At 42.0% G+C, this 12,185-nt stretch overlaps 1 protein-coding gene across 1 annotated transcript in view; it reads right to left on the reverse strand.

Annotated features, from left to right (window-relative positions):
- Nucleotides 1-255: 255 nt before the first annotated feature.
- The window catches only part of JMY (junction mediating and regulatory protein, p53 cofactor), a 67,188-nt gene continuing 55,258 nt past the window's right edge, over nucleotides 256-12,185 (reverse strand). The window contains exon 12 of the transcript XR_010792807.1: nucleotides 256-417. The gene's annotated coding sequence lies outside the window, so the exon portion shown is untranslated. The remainder of the gene's footprint in view (nucleotides 418-12,185) is intronic.

Below are 12,185 nucleotides of genomic sequence, written 5' to 3' on the forward strand. Positions count from 1 at the left end.
TCGAAGAAGGATTGGGTGTTGCCCTCTGGGTGATTTGTCCCTGAATGACGCAAGCACCAACAGCATTTGTGTATTAGTACCATAGGGAGAATATGCAAGTTTGATAAAGAATCTCCTGCTGCAGCCAATTATTTTAGGTAATCATAAGTATGCTTTGTACAGTATTTACTCACTGTTGTAGAAAATAAAACAAACAAAAAAAAAAAACCAAAAAAAAAAAAAAAACACAAAAACAACCAATCAGAATAATTTTGGTTCAAATAAATAACCTTTATTGAATAAAACAAAATTAATAGTTTTAAGCACCAAAACTGTGAGTATGCAGTTACATTTAATATGAGAAATGTGATTTAAAAACAGAATATCAAATGATAAAAATAAGGGGCGGGGGTGGAATAAAATGAAGGAATCCTTGAACTAAAATAGAAAAAAGCAAAATGAGAAACTCAAAATTGAATATTTTCATCTCATAGTATTGCCATACAGAATATAAAGGTTTTATTAAAAACAAAACATGATACATTTTATCAATTAATAAATACTTTAGAATAATGGATCATTTGTTGGAACTGGACATTTCTGTGCCACCGATTACAATACAATATGCATCGATCATTTGTTAAAGGGATATTGTCTTGTAAAAGAGCACAGTGTGCCAACGTTGCTTCAGTCTTCATATATTGCACAAAGCCATAACATGAGCCGTCTACATTATCATGTGGAGATTTCCCATACGTAAAAAAAAAAAAACGTCAGCTGAATGCAAAACTGAAGAAGAGGCAGCTTACAATATATGAAAACCAATCTATAGGCAGATGTACTGTAGTTAAAGAGCATTCAAGAGATGGGCCGCTTTTGTGTGGTCGCAGGCACTAAGTAAATGCACCAGACCTGGAGGGCACAGTAGGCACACGCTGCATGCCCAGCCAACTGTAAAGATCTCGCATTCATAGCAGTGAGGTTTAAAAAGCACTGTGATCCAAGCGCCATCACTGTTTTACGAGTCCAAGATGATCATTAAAATTGGTAGCAGTTTCAATGTAGACAGTAGCCATTTACCCCATAAAGATACACATTCAGCACAGCTGAGCATGCACGATTGTTTCAATGGAAGGCATGGAACAAGCTACCGACTCCTAAAAGCAGTAGCGTACATGCCAGGAGAACAATGTTGAGCTGTCCCCATATACATTAGAGCATCCCCCAGTCATTGGGGTTGGTCGATATTGCTGTAAATGGGCAGCTAAACCTTGAGGAGAGTAAATATGGCTCCTATGAAGTAAAAAAATAAATAAAATGGCAGCGCTAGCCACACCAGTGTGAATAATGTCAGAAAGCATCCAACTCTTTATATTGTTGCAAGAAAAGAAAAACTGGCATCGCCCAAGAGAAGGTTGGGTATACGGCATAGAAACAAAAGGGGATTTGTAAAGGACTAAGTGGCAGCAATTGAAAGGAGTTGTCCAGGACTTTTGCTAGTGATGACCTAACCTCAGGATAGGTCATCAATAGTTGATCAGCAGCGGTCCCCATTGGATCACCTGTTCATCAGGCCGGCTGTTAGTGCAGAAAGAGTCCATATTGCAGCTACGTGGGTTGGTACAGCAGACACAGCTCCCACTGAAATTCGTGTCTTGAGATCCCACTGATTAACTCTTGATGACCCATCCGGAGGATAGGTCATCAATATTAAAAGTGCTGGACAATCCCTTTAATCTCTGCTATAGAAAAAAAAAAAAAAAGAATCTGTCAGAAGAGGAACTGTCAGTTCTGTGGGTAAATACATCCCCCCCCATGGAACTAGTAGTGTATTGCCCCGCCCCTCACACCAAAAAAAAAAAAAAAGAGCTAGTGCTCTAAGGTAGGAGGCAGCATAAGCAGAGCTAGTGATGTGGGTGGTTCTATCCTGTCTGGCGCCTGTCAGTGGTTTTCATGGTCAGATCACCCTGAAAATCACATCCAATTCAACCTGCCTATCCATGCCCTTAACCCTTTGCAGGCTGAGGGAAACGACAGAACTTTTAAAAACATTTTTCACTTAGTAAAAACAAAACACAAAAAAATTGTACGGTGGCCTCGTTTTAGAGAGTGTCCTGCTAAACTCTGGTTGCTTTAAAAAAAAAAAAGTAAAAAAAATTTTTTTTAATTGCCAAGTAAGCCCCCTGGCTCCATACATCCCTGCATGTAATAACGCTGGAGAATCTTTTTTTAAGATCATTGTGTGTGCCATTACTCTGTTATTCCTCCTGGAACCATATGAATAAAGTGACAACTAAATGTTAACCGTTTCCCTTGTTAAAGGTTCTTCCCTACACTGTCGGACTCTATAGGTGGAAAAAAAAAAAAAACTTTGAAAAAGGGGATGGTAGCCCCAATTATCAATATATTCATAAATTTCCAAGGAAAATAACAGTGGAAGAGCATTTTGCTTGGAAAAAAAAGGAGGTGCTCCAGCAAGGATTACTAAGAGGTGCCCATACACATTTGACTAAAAGGTCCGATCAACGGGCCAAAAAGTTCCTCTAAATTCTTGTTTGTCCAACAGTCGGGCTTTATTAAAGGGACCAACAATCAGCCATTGTTTGCTCGCCTGTAGATCTCCCTGTGTGAAAAGGGAGATGTGCAGCCGGTCTCTGGGGACAAACAATTGTATTAGCAGTCAGTATTCCCTAGAAGCAGATTCTCAACCCCTGACGGGTGTTGATGGGGGCATAGTAGATTGGGCTGCAAATTCAACCAGTCCAAAAAGGGCCTTAATATTAATGACAATGGATTATTTCAACTAAAACGATTGTTCACAAGATGAAATGTAACAATGAACGATCATTTTAGCCAACGGATGACAGACTGTCACCCTTCGGAAAGAAGTTGACTGCATCTGAATTTTTATGTGATCGGCGAAAGATCTGGTGCGCAGAAAATTAAACAAAAACAAAAAGGTCTTTTTTCGACAGAATATTTCCTGAAAGATCTTTCATCCATTACTTGGTGTCACTGAACACGTATGACCAGATGGAACGACTGTAGTGGACAGTTTGCATTAAAATGTGTATGGCTGCAAAATGATAGTTTACCAGGCGACTAATTGTTCAACTGGCAGCCTACGTCTATCTAATGTGTATGGCCACCTTAAAACACACAGTGTAAGAGCAGGCAGGGCCTCTCTAACACTCTTAACAATCGTCCCAAATGGGATCATTACTTTTCTTTTTTTTAGTGGCCTAAAGTTTACTACTTTTGTTAAAAAAATTGACCTGTAAGAGGTTAACCCTTTCCAATCCACTGTCTGGAGCTGTACAAGCTTTAATCAGAATGTAGGAAGGCGTCAATGTCAGAAGACGTCTGATAGGGTATTCTTACCGTCTATTGCCAGCCACTCTGCTGTCGGAGCCTCTCTGGCGCACATACTGGCTTTAGCCAGCAGATGGCATCGTTGTATAACGTCAAAAAGAGAAAGCCTTTTAGGAAACCCTGAATCCAAAATTGGATTGAAAAGGGTTAAATACACAGCCTCTTATTAAATAGGAAAGACACAAGATGCTACAGGTCTGGCATTATCAGAAGGGGATTCGCTTGAACACAAATCGTGTAGTATTCTTCATTACGGTTTTATATTGGACAGCACAAGTCAACTGTAAAAGTTATACAGAAATTTCTACATTTCATTGTATAGTGCTTTACTTAAAGTGCTGCGACTCATTTCCACCTAAGGGGTTAAAAACGACATTCAGAATATGATCACAAAGCATAAAATCTTAAAAATAATTAGCTAAATCCATAAAAACTATATACAATAATTCTAAGCCATTAGGGCATTATAAAAGGGGCTCCGTAGTCTTTTACAGATACATTTAAGGTAAGCGAGCGCCAAGCGTACCCCACCTTTGTAGTATAGCGTACATGGAAATTCAGAGCATGAAAGCCAATGTCAGGGGCACATTTGGAAACCCTGACAGTATTTACTATCCCACATCAACATAGCAGCCTCTATGGGTTCGGTTTGGATGCCGACGGGTGGAGAGCATCCAAATAACCGAATGTCAATATCTACTACATTACAAATAGAAAGTGCATTACGAGATGGAAAATTGGTCTGTTAGACTAGGAGGCATGGAAATGAAATCGGACAGAGCTGACACAAAAGTGAAATTCAGCCAAAGAGTGCCTTCGCCCCCCCCCAACATAATCATACGTCACATTTAGATCGCATTCAGATGACTCTAGAGTCTCCGTGTGGTGGCCATATATCTTTAGCTTCAGAAACAGATCCTTGCAAAAAGGAAAGCAGGAATCTCTCTCCCCCTCCCCAAAAATGGGAAAGCACTGCACATCAAATGCTAGATAATAGTAGTAATATAATAAATCAAAGCCTTAAAAAGAAAGCCCCAGTTTGTGTGGGAGCCTAATGTAAAATGAAAGACTTGTGACTCAACGTTCCATATCCTCCGTGTTCATGAATAGATGAGCAGGGAAGGGAGCTTCTGATTAAGTAAAACTCTTTCATGTAGGGCTGGAAAAGTGGGTGACAAGTTAATCACCTTTTTTTCTAGCGAATGCAGTTGTATTAGGACATGAATTAAAGAACAGCTCTACATCATCAAAAGATGAGCTTCTCTTTTGAACCGATCATTTATTCCCAAAACACAAGTTTGACCTAGCTGTTCTAACAGTTTTACAGTAATGGGGTAAGGCGTGCCATCACAAAAAAAAAAAAACACTTCTAAAAAGACTATTGCTGTTATCCGTTACAATTAATGGAGTTAGCCGCTTTCTGAAAAGAAAATGAGGACTGACAAAAGTTTGGAAATACCAAAAACTCCTCACCCCTTCAATCCCCTGCAGGTCTTTGGCTGCAGTGGTCAAGTGCCGATAGAGCACATCATCAGTGAGGCATCACTGGCCTCAGCAGTTATGTACTGCGCTTACTGATGCCATAAGTGCAGCACATAATTGCTGCCAACGCCGATTAGCTGTAGTGGTCACACAGCGCTGGCAGTTTGTAAACAAAATCCGCAGGGACCACCAGAGCTGGACTGAGACGAGTAGGGTTTTGGTTGTTTTTTTTTTAAACACTTTTGTAACTTTTTCAGAAATCGGATAGCTCCTTTAAGAGGCATTATAGAGACTAGTACACTTATACCAGCTGCAATGGCTAATGGTTACGTATTAGGGCACTTTCACATGCAGAGAAAAATCTACTATACAAATCCGCAACAATTCTGCACCATATTGTCATAAGCCTTGCAGATTTTACAGTGGATCTGTCTGTGGCGGATACTTACAATTTATAAAGCCCTGTAATTAGAGTCAATGAAACAAAAAAAAATGCTTATTTGTAAGATACATCTGACTAGTACAAGTTAAAATGGCTGTTTTCTTTCTGGACTGACCTGTTTTAGCAAATATTACTTCTGTTGCCCTTTAAATAGCATTTTTCCTAGGTCTCTTTGTTGTACTGTTCCTTCGTTGTTCCTCCAAGAAATTAGTGATTAAAGGGGTTTTCCCATTACTTAAAACTGGTCCACAGCGACTCTGTACTTCCTGGTTGTGGTAGACCAGGACATGTGACTGCTGCAGCCAATAATAGACCACAGTAGTGACCTTCTACAGCCAGTGATGGGCTCCAGCAGTCACATGGCCCGGTCCACAGCAACCAGGAAGTACAGAGTGGATGTGGAGCAATTTTAGCCAATAGGAAAGCCATTTAAAGTGACAACTGGGTTTACCATTGTCAAAGAGGTGTGTGCCTGCACAGTCAAACGCTTAGCCCTGATTGGCCAATGTCAGAGTGGGACACCCCGTCGTCAATTTCATTAATTTCTGGAAGAAATAGTTAAGGAACTGGTCAATATAAAGCACCCAGAAAAGCTACTTCAGAATCGTTATTTTACATGGACAGCAATTAAATCCTAAAACAGATATCAGGTCCTCTAACTCCAGTGCCAATTTTGTGGGCACTTCTAATTTTAAGGGTCCGTCTCATTGTGATAATCCCTTTCCAAATGCAAGATAGGACAGAATGACTGTATTTATCCATCATTAAAGTACCTGCAGAAATACAATATTTGTTGGGCATGAGAACATTTCACCAACAGCTAAGATGGCCAATTACCCCAATACCATACTCCATCTTTGTTAAAGTGACCCTCCAGTCACGGACAAGCAAAGTTAGCTGCATGGGTTCTTTGACTACCTGTGCATTAGTATGTATCAGTAATCTAAGACAATATGTACAGCTTTGAATGGCCACTGCTGCCCATGTGAGCTGTACTGGCCAGTCAGAGCAGCATGCAGGCATCTTAAGACTACTGATACATTCTAATGCTTAGTGTGCATGAGGAATCATTAGAGCGGTGCAGCCATCTTTATTTGTCCAGGACTGGAAGATCGCTTAAAGGCCCAATGTCCACAGGCAAAATAGAATTAGCAAAGCCGCGCAGGTCTCCCGCACGCGTGATCAGCGCCCATAGGGAATCATTGAACACCCGCAGATAATTAAATACCTGCGGATGTCATTTTTCCCTGACGCACGGATCGCGCATGCAGGAAAAAAACGGCAGGATGCTCCATTTTGTGCGGGTCTCCCGCAGCTTCCATTGAAGCCTATGGGAGCCATCCGGTCCCACAGCACACCCGCAGCTGTATTTGTGCTGTGCTGCGGGAGAGCAGGAGTTAAAAATAAAACATGCGCGGGGTACGCTGCCAGCGTGCAGAGCACATCGGCCGGGCCGAAGAAAGAAGATCCGCAGCGTGCGGATAGGTAAGAATAATCGATTTTGAGGCCTCATGTCTGCGGGGCAGGAGGGACCCGCTGCAGGATTCTGCAGGGAGAATCCATGCAGGCCCAAATTTCGCCGTGGACATGAGGCCTAAAACTACACATAACCTAAAAGCAAAAAAATAATATAAACAAACAACCAAAATAAAACAGAACAAACAAACATTTTGAAAAGCACCCCAAATCTACAAAGAAAAGAAGAAGAAACAAAAGTTAATATTCCCCAATGTTTATACAGATGGTCTTTACCAGTTTTCTCCTTTTGAGGAGACGGTTTGTACTGTGTTGTTGATGCACATATTATGATGTACAATAAATGATCATCTTTTGCTATATATTGGGGTATATGAACCTTTTTTCCCCCCGTTTGATACTGAAACCGCATGTTGATTCTATAAAGCTGGGATAAAATCGGGCGCTGCTCATCTTGTGGGGGACATGATTTCAACCATTCTTATCCACCCTAATGATTGTGGGATCCGCCAATAAATATCTATTACTACTGGCGCCTTTAAAACCAAATACAATCATGCTGAATATTACATGATAGAGCTATAATACCAAGCTGCTAAAATGGGAAAGCCACATTAGGATCTTGTCTTTCCGATGGTACATTTTGGTGGCCCCACCTAAAAATCAGACCTGTCTATGAATACAGCTTTATATTTTTTACTTTGTTAGATGTTGGTACGTTTTTTTTTTTTTAGATGAACTAGAAAAAAAAACATCAAAGAAAAGAAAGAAAAAAAAGAAAAAAAGGAGGAAACAAATATTTGGTGGACGATTACATTTTTTTCTCCTGCTATTACACAGAAAAGCACATACACTACATTTTAGAGTACTCACAATATTATTATATATTTAAGATTAAAAAGCCGTCACCTCTCATACAAAGCAGGGTTTAGATAAATTATATCACTGGGGAACATACATACAGGAACCTGCAGGTATTGCAAAAAGGCACAAATATTCCATAAAGTACTTCTAAATATATATTATGTGCAAAATGCTAAACATCAATTAAGAACCTAAAGTAAATCTCACCGGAACGTACTGAGTAGGGCTGCCTTTCATCAGAAGTTTGCCCTGCCAAGGATGAGCACTTGTTTCCCACAAAGCAGGTTAAAACTGTAGTTAAAGGGGTTGTCCCGCGGCAGCAAGTGGGGGTATGCACTTCTGTATGGCCATATTAATGCACTTTGTAATGTACATCGTGCATTAAATATGAGCCATACAGAAGTTATTCACTTACCTGCTCCGTTGCTAGCGTCCCCGTCGCCATGGTGCCGTCTAATTTCAGCGTCTAATCGCCTGATTAGACGCGCTTGCGCAGATGGGTCTTTTCCCTTCGGCTCGGTCCGGCAGCAGCGGCGTTCTGGCTCCGCCCCGTCACATGTGCCGATTCCAGCCAATTAGGAGGCTGGAATTGGCACATGTGATAGGGCGGAGCTACGCGATGACGCGTACAAGGGGGCGGAGCCAGAACGCCGCTGCTGCCGGACCGAGCCGAAGGGAAAAGACCCATCTGCGCAAGCGCGTCTAATCAGGCGATTAAACGCTGAAATTAGACGGCACCATGGCGACGGGGACGCTAGCAACGGAGCAGGTAAGTGAATAACTTCTGTATGGCTCATATTTAATGCACGATGTATATTACAAAGTGCATTAATATGGCCATACAGAAGTGTATAACCCCACTTGCTGCCACGGGACAACCCCTTTAATGTGGTGGTGACTGTAAAACTGAAGTGCCCCTTATGGAAAACAAACCGCTATATCTGTGTACCCGGAGAAGATTAAAAGGAGTTACCCAGGGACTGTAAAAACTCATCCAGAGTAGTGGAGCTGGAACAGCCACTTCCAGCTGTGATCCGATGAATGGTCACATGGTATTGCCGAGGCTCATAATAATAACCAAGACAGCTCCTCTGTCCAGCACGGCCGATGCAGAGATAGAAATTGGGCTGGCTTAGTTATTATAATGAGCAGACAGCAAGTCCCTCAGCGATTAAGTCACCAACATCGACGGGCGGCAATACCACATGACCACTCCTTGGAACTTAGCGAGAAGTGGCTGGTTTTTTTTATTTTTTAACTTCACTACTCTGGATGCGTTTTTATAGTCCCTGAAATGCCCCTTTAAAAGGCAATGAAGACCTTTGCACTAAAATTTATTTCATGTTCATTTGCTTCCTAAATCCAGAATTAAGCAACTTTCTAAATACTCTTCATTAAAAACGTTCTACTGTTTTGCTGCTGGAGAGTCTGTAACTCCTTCACATGGATAGCTGTCCTGCTGAATCCAACATAGACCCTATAGAGCACGGTTTCTGCCTGATCTCCCCCTCTCTTCTCTCAATGTTAGAGATACCAACAGGAAAAAGGTGGATGTTCTAAATAGCAAATCATAACTAAATAGCATGTTATAAATAACAAAACATCCAAGCTTTCAGGGAGGGCAGATCACACAGGCTATAAATCCAGAGGACACTACACAACAGTCTGCAAGGCTGGGGGGTGAATCACACAATGGTTCTATATCTATCTGTTTGGTGAGAGAGCACCTACTACCAAATATGCAAGGGATGGGGGAATCACACACTCCTCACCATCACCAAGTCATTACAGGGGTGAGGAGACCACAGAGGGGCTGTATCAGAAAAGGAAATCAGTACAGGAATTAACTATGCTGATACTTGACAGCTAGTTAAGCCATCCTGGAAACACAGACCTCGAATTCAGCGTTTATTACTGGGAGCAACAAGTCTGAATTAAAAGTGTATGAAACTAGCAGCAGGTTACAAACTGCATCTCAGTGGATCTGAAAATGAATGAATCATTTTAGCATGAAACTTAGTGCAACATTTTTGATTCAAGGTAACCACTGACATGTGAAAATAAAATTTTCATATACAGGCCTCCCTCACATAGGCATTGCTGAAAGCACCACGATCTTACTTTTGTTTTCGGCCGCAGGGAGCTGCAGCCAACAGCGGAGTTTAGCATACCTCATTATTGATGAGGTGCGCTAAACGTCCAAAGTAGAACAGACTCCACTTGAAAATCGTGACGCTGGAAAGCACCGCGTTCGAGTGGCTGTCTGAGGTTGTGTGAGAGGCTCCATTGAAAATGCTAGGAAAAAAAAAAAAAAAAAAGTCTGTGAGGGAAGCCTTCAGGCGCTCATAGCCTTTACGTTGCACTATGTTGTTGCCCGATTGCAAACCTTGAAACAAGAGAGAAGTGGCATTCTCTGACATACTAGTTGTGAGACTTCAAACAGGTTTTCCTTGTAATGCATGCCTGGACTGCTCTTGCACTTCTTTCTAGTCTGTGGCCCCCTCTCCCTCGCAGATATGGCTGTGGGTGAATACTAATCCGTGCTGACCACAGATTCCTCTATAATGCTCAGTAGGAGGTTAGCAAAAAGCAGGAAAGTAGTTAATGATTGCAGGTTGAGACAACATACAAATCATAAACTAACTGTAGTAACATCTGGGAGCTCTATACACAATAGTGTGTGGGGGGGGGGGGGGGTTAAAAAACATTTCACAAGTTGCTTCACATTTGAATCTAGGTGCATCTGAGTAAGTTAGTTGCAGAGGTGTCCGGGCACTTTATAGCCTTGTACACATTTCTGATTGGTCTTCCATCATACAGCCCTGCAGAGCACCTTTGCTTTGATGCTGCCAGTGCTTGCTGAGGGCAGGAGTAGCCTATAGAACTGCAGTTTACTACAGACATGATCCCACTTGCCTAGAATGACTGCTGCCTGCATGCTCTTCTACTAGAAGGCATAAAGTAGTGCTGTAATTACTCACCGTCTTCATACACAACACAGACCTGCTGCTCCCCTACTTACTACTGCCCAGCATGTAAAACATTATCCCCAGGCACAGGGAGGCATGTAGAGGTGCCAGAGATAGGAAATAAGAGTGGTTTCATATATGCATTGGGGATTTCGCTTTCCTGCTTCACTCGGGGAATCCTTGTGGCTGAACGGTTCTCGCAGGACGGAACCAAACAGCGCTGGATGGACCCCATTTACTATAATGGGGTCCGTCTGCTTTCCGCCCAGCTTTTGGATGCATGCAGCGCTTTTTCTTCTGGTATTTTCAGCCGGATCTACAATGTAACCTCCGACACATATGTGAAACCGGCCAAAGAGGCCTTGACGTGTGATGTCAACGAAGGGCAGATAGGAGATAACCACGTGTTCAAAGTGCTCCACACAAGCAGGAGCAGAACATCAGCAACATGGTCATAGGAGACCGGCTTATAGAGGCATTCCAGCAACGGTTACTACATTAGTAATTAACAGATCTTAATGCATATAAAACATTTATAAATAAGTTTGATTAGTCCGAAAACCCCTATATTAAAAAAAAAAAAAAAGAAGGGTAGTTACAGAGCTCCTGTGCTTCCACCTTATTACGCATCCCCTCCCCATGCTCAGACTGCTGTGTTATTACAGCCACACTGGGCCTCAAAGCAAAGAATTAAAACCCATTTAGTATTTTCAAGCACAAGTATGAAAACAAGGATGTGATTTGTAGCCAGTAACCTCAGAGTCCCCGGGATAACACGGAGCTCAAGAGCAGGAAATGTTGTAATAGGAACAGAATCAACCAAGTGGCCAATAACTTCTAATGACTCCAGGGACCTTCACACATGTGGAATATCTCCGCGAGACACACCCAAGGACAGAGCTTAGGCTCCACAACCCGCATGTATACAGCAGAATTTTCTATGTCTTTAGGGGCGTCTTGCAGAAATATTCAGCACGTGTGAAGGATCCCTAACACAGGTTTCAAGTTTGCAAGAGTACCAAAAAGAGTAGATATTTTGCTTTCTTTAATAAAATGGTAAAGAATCCATATTAGGCTGATCTCACATGAACGGATTTGAATTGCGGATTCTGCAATCGCTACCTGCACGTATGATAGGTGGTAATACGCGGACATTGAAATGCATTGGCTTTTGCGGGTTCGCTCACATTTGCAGATTCCGCGAGCAGAAGAAAAATCTCAGCATGCTCTATTTTACCCCGGATTCCATTCATCTCTGTGGATGCGTTCGATGCACAATGCACAGGCAATTACATTGCGTATGGATGCAGATTTGTACGCAAGTTGCTAGGAGAACTGATAACAGATGGTATTTGTGGGCAGACAATGCAGGTCAGAGTCTGAGGAGCAACACACTATCCAGACTGCAGCCTGCAACCTCCGCTTATTCTTCTGGGCTCTTCCTCCACAATAAGTGTTTGTTTTTGTTTTTTTTAAAGTGGTTTATACTACTTCCAAAAAAAGTATTATAAAACCAGCAAAGCCCAGAGAGCAGGATCCCGTTCTGAAGGCATGGCTCTCAAAACATCTCACTACGACAGCACAAGAGAATGTCGTGTTTT

Source organism: Eleutherodactylus coqui, chromosome 5 (assembly GCF_035609145.1).
Source record: "Eleutherodactylus coqui strain aEleCoq1 chromosome 5, aEleCoq1.hap1, whole genome shotgun sequence".
NCBI classification, from domain to species: domain Eukaryota; kingdom Metazoa; phylum Chordata; class Amphibia; order Anura; family Eleutherodactylidae; genus Eleutherodactylus; species Eleutherodactylus coqui.